A 7,287-nucleotide genomic window follows, 5' to 3' on the forward strand; every position below is an offset into this window, starting at 1 on the left:
AACAAGGAAAAACTAACATGGTCATCTACAACCTAATCGAGCCAGATCTCCTCTTTGAACTATTTGTGCTAGTGGAGACTTGTGGGTCACAGAAATCTGTGTACGTGTCCATGAAAAACTTGTTTCATTAACAACCAAACAAGAGAACTACGCATTCCAGTACGCAAGCTAGAACTTCTCTAGCAAAAAGGATACAAATCAGAAAACAAGCCAAAATAACACCAAAAACCATTCAAAGTAAAGCAATAGAGTAGCAACTATCTATACAATTTGCCACCTTTGGCTAAACAATATGTCATCCCACTCCATAGGAATAAGAGACTGGTTGCATTTTACATGCATCAATTTAGTACTTTTCTATTGACTGAAGTATTCTACCCATTGCAGCAAAATGTAACAGCATCTGACATCCATCTTCATCTAAATGATTAAAGCACCCTATCAATATTCCTAATGGAATTCTTCTAGACAACAGATTTTTCTGAAATGTAAGACCCTATAGCACAGGTCAAAGTCATCTAGCACTGGTCAGCATTCTAGAATAAACCATTGATCTTTGGACTAAATCGCATCACCTTGCAGGGGATTTGTTGCGTCTTAGTGGAGATGGACCTCTGCCTGGAGATGTGGGCCTATCACCACGTCGATAAGGAGTGTCTACTCGATGACGCACAAGAGAATTTGCATGACAATGTACAGGATAATCTGACAATCGTCTAGGAGATCCACCCCTTTGAGCAATAGGGAATCTCTTTCTTGGTGAGGCAAGAGGCTTTTGATGGGGAGAAGCTAATTCATCGAAAGTAACGAACTATTAGAAAATACAACAAAAATAAATAAGTATAATGTACCACTCCATGAACCTAATGTAAGGGGCATACATTCCCTTTGCCACTTGAGCACACCGTTCTCACTGATATTACCATTGATAATGGCTTTTTAGGGGTGGTAACACCTTTTGTAGCGGAGACAATGTGAAATCTACATCAATACTAGTCCCTTTAAATTCGCTCTACATTAAGCCAAATTAATAGCACTGACACATGTTTCCATGCATCTACTAGTTCTACTCCAGCATTGCACTAAAACCTAGGAACATAGAAACAAGCTTCAAATGACTTCCCTAGGGAAAAAAAAAAAAGAAAAAAAGAAAAAAGACCTACAAACAGGAAACAAGCTTCTAACCATGATGTGACATCCACAACAAACCTATAGTTTCATCCATTGTCAGCTTCACATTAACAAGTTTCCCAAATGAATCAGAGTACAAAACAATGGGTAAGAGCTTAAAAAATCACCAATTGAAATATCAACATATGAAACATCTGCTACTAAAATCCCTCATTAATTTAGAATAAATCTACAATAACTTCATAATGCTAGGACATATTATCAAGTAAAACAAACGGAAAAAGAAAACTGAAAAATTCTATATGACTTCATTGTCATGTGAAAGCTAGCATAACAACAATCAACAGCAATACTTATAGTTGTCGTGTTAAAGCTATTACAAGTACATATGATAGTGACAACTAGCACCGCTTTGTGAACTCTTGAAATAAGAAAAGATGACATTGCGAAAAGAAAAAAAAAAAAAGAAGGTTAATGGTCGCAAACATGATTCTACTTTTCATGCCAAACTGTAAACAACTTTTTTTTTTTTAGCTTGCTCAATAGTTGAATAAAGCGTTTAAGAGAAGAATGTTAGACATCATTATTTATTTATTTATTTTTTTTTAAAAAAAGTGATTAACTTACCAAATTCTTATTTTACATTGCCTTTAGTGACATTCTTGCCAAGGTTGTCAATGCGAGAACACACGACACTTGAATAGAAAAGGCTTTCTTGAAATCAATGTCTATTTTTTTTTTTAATAAGTAATCGAAATATCATTAAAAGCGAAAAACGCATGTATTTTTAACACAAACACATGCAAGAAACGCATAGATACTTCGATCTAGTGATCCAAGAACTCTTTGCCACGCCAGCATATCCAAGGTCCAACTGTCCCCCCCGGCTTGTGGCTCGCACTGGGTCTCCTCCTCCGAATTTTTGCTCATCAATGGCAGATATGCTCTTGCCTTTGACAAATCTAAGCTCTACGTTTGGCATTTCTCTATTCCTTTTCATTCTTAAGGGATAATATAATCACATGGAAAACAAAGAAGTAGACTGTGCTGGTTCGATCTAGTGAAAAACAGAGAATAGAGCAATGGCTCATTCTACAAGTGAAGTCACATAGTTACAATACTTCTTCAAGTAATTGGCCTTCTAGCTCCTACTTCTATTTCACTTTTTTGTGAAAATTAAGTTGCTCAACATATTGCCTCTAATTCTGTGTTTCATGAAAGAATTAAGCATATTGGAATTGAATGTCATTTCATTCGAGAAAGAATACTGAGTGGAGATATATATGGGTTATTCGTGAAGTTTGGAAACCAACTTACTAATCTATTTACAAAGTCTTTGTGCCATAATAAGTTAAGAGTTCATTTGTTCCAAGTTAGGCTTAAAAGAATTATGTGCTCCAGCGCTTGAGGTGGAGCATAAGAACGAAAAGGGACATTTGTCCCTATTCTAGCTGTCACCATTAGTTGTCCATATTCTATAATGATGTAATTGATCCTATATGTAGTAATGAATTATGAGGGTGATGTGTAATTTTTCATTGAGCCTCTCTTTTGCAAATGCCTATATTCTAACAAACTTTTTATTTTATTTTATTTTATTTTTATTTTTTATAAACGAATTATCATTAAAAGAGCAATCCAGATACACATGAAATATACAAGAGAAACGCCTAATTAGGAGAAGTAAAAAGTACAAGAAAATCCTTAAAGCTCATTCTAAGGGAGCTAACAACACATCTGTCCAAGTAATAAAAGAATAAAATAAGGTCTTGAGCTCCTCTAATATCATTTCTTGGTTATCGAAATTTCTATTATTTTATTCCCTCTAGAGGCACCACAAAAGGCAAGAAGGCACTATCTTTCACACGACAGCATTCCAAGAGCATCCACCCATCCACCAGTAAGCAAATAAATCAATCGCCCGATGAAGCATAACCCAAGACAACCCAAAGCGGCTAAAGATAGCATTCCATAAGGTGCTGACAATCTCACAATGGAAAAGAAGATGGTCCACGGACTCTCCATTCCTTTTACACATGCAATACCTATCAACCATGATGACATGCATCTTCCTAAGATTGTCCATAGGAAGAATCTTCCCTAGAGCCACCAAAAAAGAGAAAAAGTTACTTTCAAAGGAACCTTGGTCCGCCAAATACTCTTCCAAAGGAAATGAACATCATCTTTACATTTAAGGATCCTGTAAAAGGATCTAACATCAAACTTCCCTTTGTGAGAAGAGACTCACCAAAGCTTGTTTTCTCCTTCCCATCTCACTCTATGGGAATACAACAAAGTGTAGAAGGAAGCCAAGACATCTACCTCCCAATCGTGAGCCCCTCAAATAAAGCTAACATCTCACTGAAGGGAACCAATAGAAAAGTCCAAGTGAGCTACAACAAATGCGTCCTTCCATGAGCAATGCCATATAAAATCGGGAATGCTTCCTTAAGGATCATCTCTTCGCACCACACATTATTCCAAAATTTGATCTTTGACCCACCTCCCAACTCAAATCTAATATGAATACAAAAGAAACTATATCCCTTATATTCTTCCAAAGCCCCACCCCATGCGGCCCAGGGGTATCAAGAGAACACCCACCCCAAACATTACCAAATTTAGCATACACAACATTTTTTCACCTTGCACATAACGCCACAACAACTTTCCTAAAAGTGTCATATTCTAACAAACTTTATAAAGCATTTAATATGATGACACATGTTATATAGAACAAACCTTCATTTGAAAGTATGAAGTGTGCCACTTGGAATAAGTAATACAGCATTGTTCATGAGAAGGACTAGACATAAGAAAAGATTAACCTCCAAAGTATTACTAAAAATTCCATACTAGGGCTTACACTAGTAGGTAATTTGATAGTTTATGAATTGACTAGACATATGCCATGCCGCTCCTTAGCTCACTTAGTATTTTTTTTTTTCTTTAAGTTGGTAATTGGCGAGTCATTTATTCCATTTTTCACAAAAGTTTGTGTTAGTAACTTCCAACTTTTCAATGGGAGCTATGGATATATTAAAATGAACAACTATACCCTCAAGTTCAAATGAACCAAATTCTTACCATGTCATTGTCATATGGGCATAATTACTACTGGAAAAGGAAATGAAAAAAGAACAATTTAACACAAATTTAAATTTGGGGTCACAACTAACCTACTATATAAATATAGATTTAGCTCACGTAAATGACATTTTTTCCACTGATAGTTCAACAATACCAACCATATTCTAGTTAGGATATTTGTTATTTTTATTTCGACTTTCAACCCCATTGGTAGGGCTGTATTCGAGCTGAGTCGAGCTTGGGGCTACCGAATTTTGCTCGAATACATAGAATAGGGACTTGAACTTGAGCTGAGTTTTGAAGGGTTGTTTGAATTCGACTAACTTAACAAGCTAAAAAAAATAAAATTAAAATTCAGTACAATTTTAACATTGATATATATATATATATATCACGTTTACTATGTTAATATTTATACACTATAATTATAGAATCTTATATATATATACACACACACGAACAAGCAAACAATTCGAGCCGAACAAGTCAAGTAGAACATATACAAGCTAAGTTCACGAGCTTTGTCCGACCCTAGCCGAGTTTATATGAGTATATCTCATTTAATATATGAGTGGATTATTGTGTTCACGAACAACTCAATTATTTTTCTAGCCGAGATCGAATCGAGTTTAAGTGAGGCGACTCAACCAAGTTCACGAGCAGCCGGGCTCATCTAACACCCCTACACATTGGTGCCACTTGAGGGCATTTGTTAGTGTTGACCTAAAATGTCAAAAAGGAGAAGAGGCTAATTTCTGAACTAATCTAGCTGAAAGAAATTGTAACTTCAACTCTGTAGTCATTGTAACCTAGTCAGAATACTTGTTAATTATGTTCACGTGGAATATCCACCAAAAGAAGTGAAGGGTTTTCTCCTTTTGTTTCACCTTTTTCTTTCTTTTTTTCTTTCTTTCTTTTTTTTTTTTTTTTTTGGGGGGGGGGGGGGGGGGGACTATTTTATAAGTAATGAAAACTATCATTAAAAAGATAAGGCCCCCACAGGTACACATGGAGTGTTTACAAGAAAAACCACCTAACTAGTAGTAGCAAAAAGAATAAGAAAATCATGATAACTAATCACTAAAGGAAAAACAAAAGCAATTGTCAAAAAATACAAAGTAATGAAAATTAAAGACTAAATCTCCTTCACAATTCTCTCACGGTCCTCAAAACTTATGTCATTCATTTTCCTCCATAGAAACCTCAAAAGACATGAAGACACCACATTCCACACAACAACACTCCGAGTGCTACCAGCAGTTCACCACTAAGCATACAAGTCGACTACTCAATTAGGCATAACCCAGGACAACCTAAATTGACTGAAGAAAATATTCCAAATGACACAGAACTTCATAATGGAGAAGAAGATGATTCATGGACTCCTCATTTCTTTCACACATGCAATACCAATCAACTACAATGATGTGCAGCTTCCTGAGGTTATCCACGATAAGAATCTTTCCTAGGGTCGCCGGCCAAGCAAAAATTGCAACTCTTAATGGAACCTTAGTCTGCCAAACACTCTTACAAGGGAACCAAAAGTTGTATTATAACCCATGAAACTGTAAAATGATTTAACACGAAATAACCCTCTTTTGGAGAGGACCCACCACAACTTGTTCTTACCTTCCCGTCTCACTCTCACTAAATACAACACCCTGACGAACAAGGCAAAGACATCCACCTCTCAATCATAAGCCGTAAAAATCTTGGTGTCTTGTTTATGGGTTGTTTGATTTATTTTTCCACTACATTGTAGGGGAGTTTATTTTTGGGTGCTAGTTTAACTATTTAATGATAGGTGTTGAATGTTTCATATTTAAGCCCATTTAACTCGCATATCTTAGCCTCTTAGTTTCTTTGTAATATAATGTTTTGTGTTATTTTTGTGTTTTAAGCATTCTCATGTGTCTAAGAAAAAATACAAGCAAATCCATCACTATTAAGGTTCAGACACAATTCCAGCATTCTGCAAGGCAAAGGCTCAAGCCCAACACATAAGAGCTCGAACACAAAGCACTCAAGCTCACCAGATTGGGATCGAGCACATTCGGGGGGCGCTAAAATGTAGAGTAGCAGCAACAGTGCAGGGAAAAGAAAGAAAAAGAAAAAGAAGAGAATATAGATTCTGAAATGCACCCTGCAAAGCAGAAAAAGAGGAGAAAATGTTGAATTTTTTTTTTCTTCATGAGGAGGAAATTTCAAGAATCTGCTTATATTTAGTCTGGACACACGACAAGGGGGAGTCTTGGAGAGGAAGAGAGTTTTGGAGGAGGGAAGTGGTTGCCAACCAAGAAGTTCTACAGAATCCGAATCCAACACTTCCATGAATAGCTAACTCTTCCAGAGGGTGTTGATGTAGCCCTATCCAAGTAACAATGGTTTAATTGTGTTTTCTCTTTGGAATTTTTTGCATATGTATGATGGTTGTACAACCTAGAGAATTGCAACTCTTGTAATTGATTTTTTTTTTTATTCAATTTTCATAAAATCCTTATCTTGTCTTAGAGAGCTTTTTATCTTGATTGAACTCAAATCGTTCTTATTTTTTGTGATTATGAGAATGATGATTATGCAACGGGTTTCTTTGACCTACAGTTAACAGAGTTTGACAGGCCATGCCTAGGGAAGACTAAGCGTACTACACCCTAGTTTAGTATAATATAGGTAGACGATTCATGCTAATTGAAGATGTGTTATGCTTATTCTTTGACTGTTTATAACTAAATTGACAGATTTGATAGTCCGTGCCTAAAGAAGATGGATTGTGCCGTAAATCAGTTGTAGATGAGTGATCCATGCCAACCGAAGATGGGTTATACTTATTTCTTGGTGATGGTGTTTTCTTGACGACATCATTGTGTGCTTGACAAACACACACAAGTCATATCACACATATAATGAGTTTCCTTTGTTAAATACGATAGCCATTGTTATGAGGTTAAGGGTGAAATGAATTCCCTATCATCTACTCCCATTTATTTGCACTATCATTTATGTTTCAACATTTAATTTCAAAAGAAAAACAAGCAAATCATTTCTCTGTTGAGTTAAAGTAGAGAT

The sequence above is a fragment of the Alnus glutinosa genome, chromosome 3 (assembly GCF_958979055.1).
Source record: "Alnus glutinosa chromosome 3, dhAlnGlut1.1, whole genome shotgun sequence".
Lineage (NCBI taxonomy): Eukaryota > Viridiplantae > Streptophyta > Magnoliopsida > Fagales > Betulaceae > Alnus > Alnus glutinosa.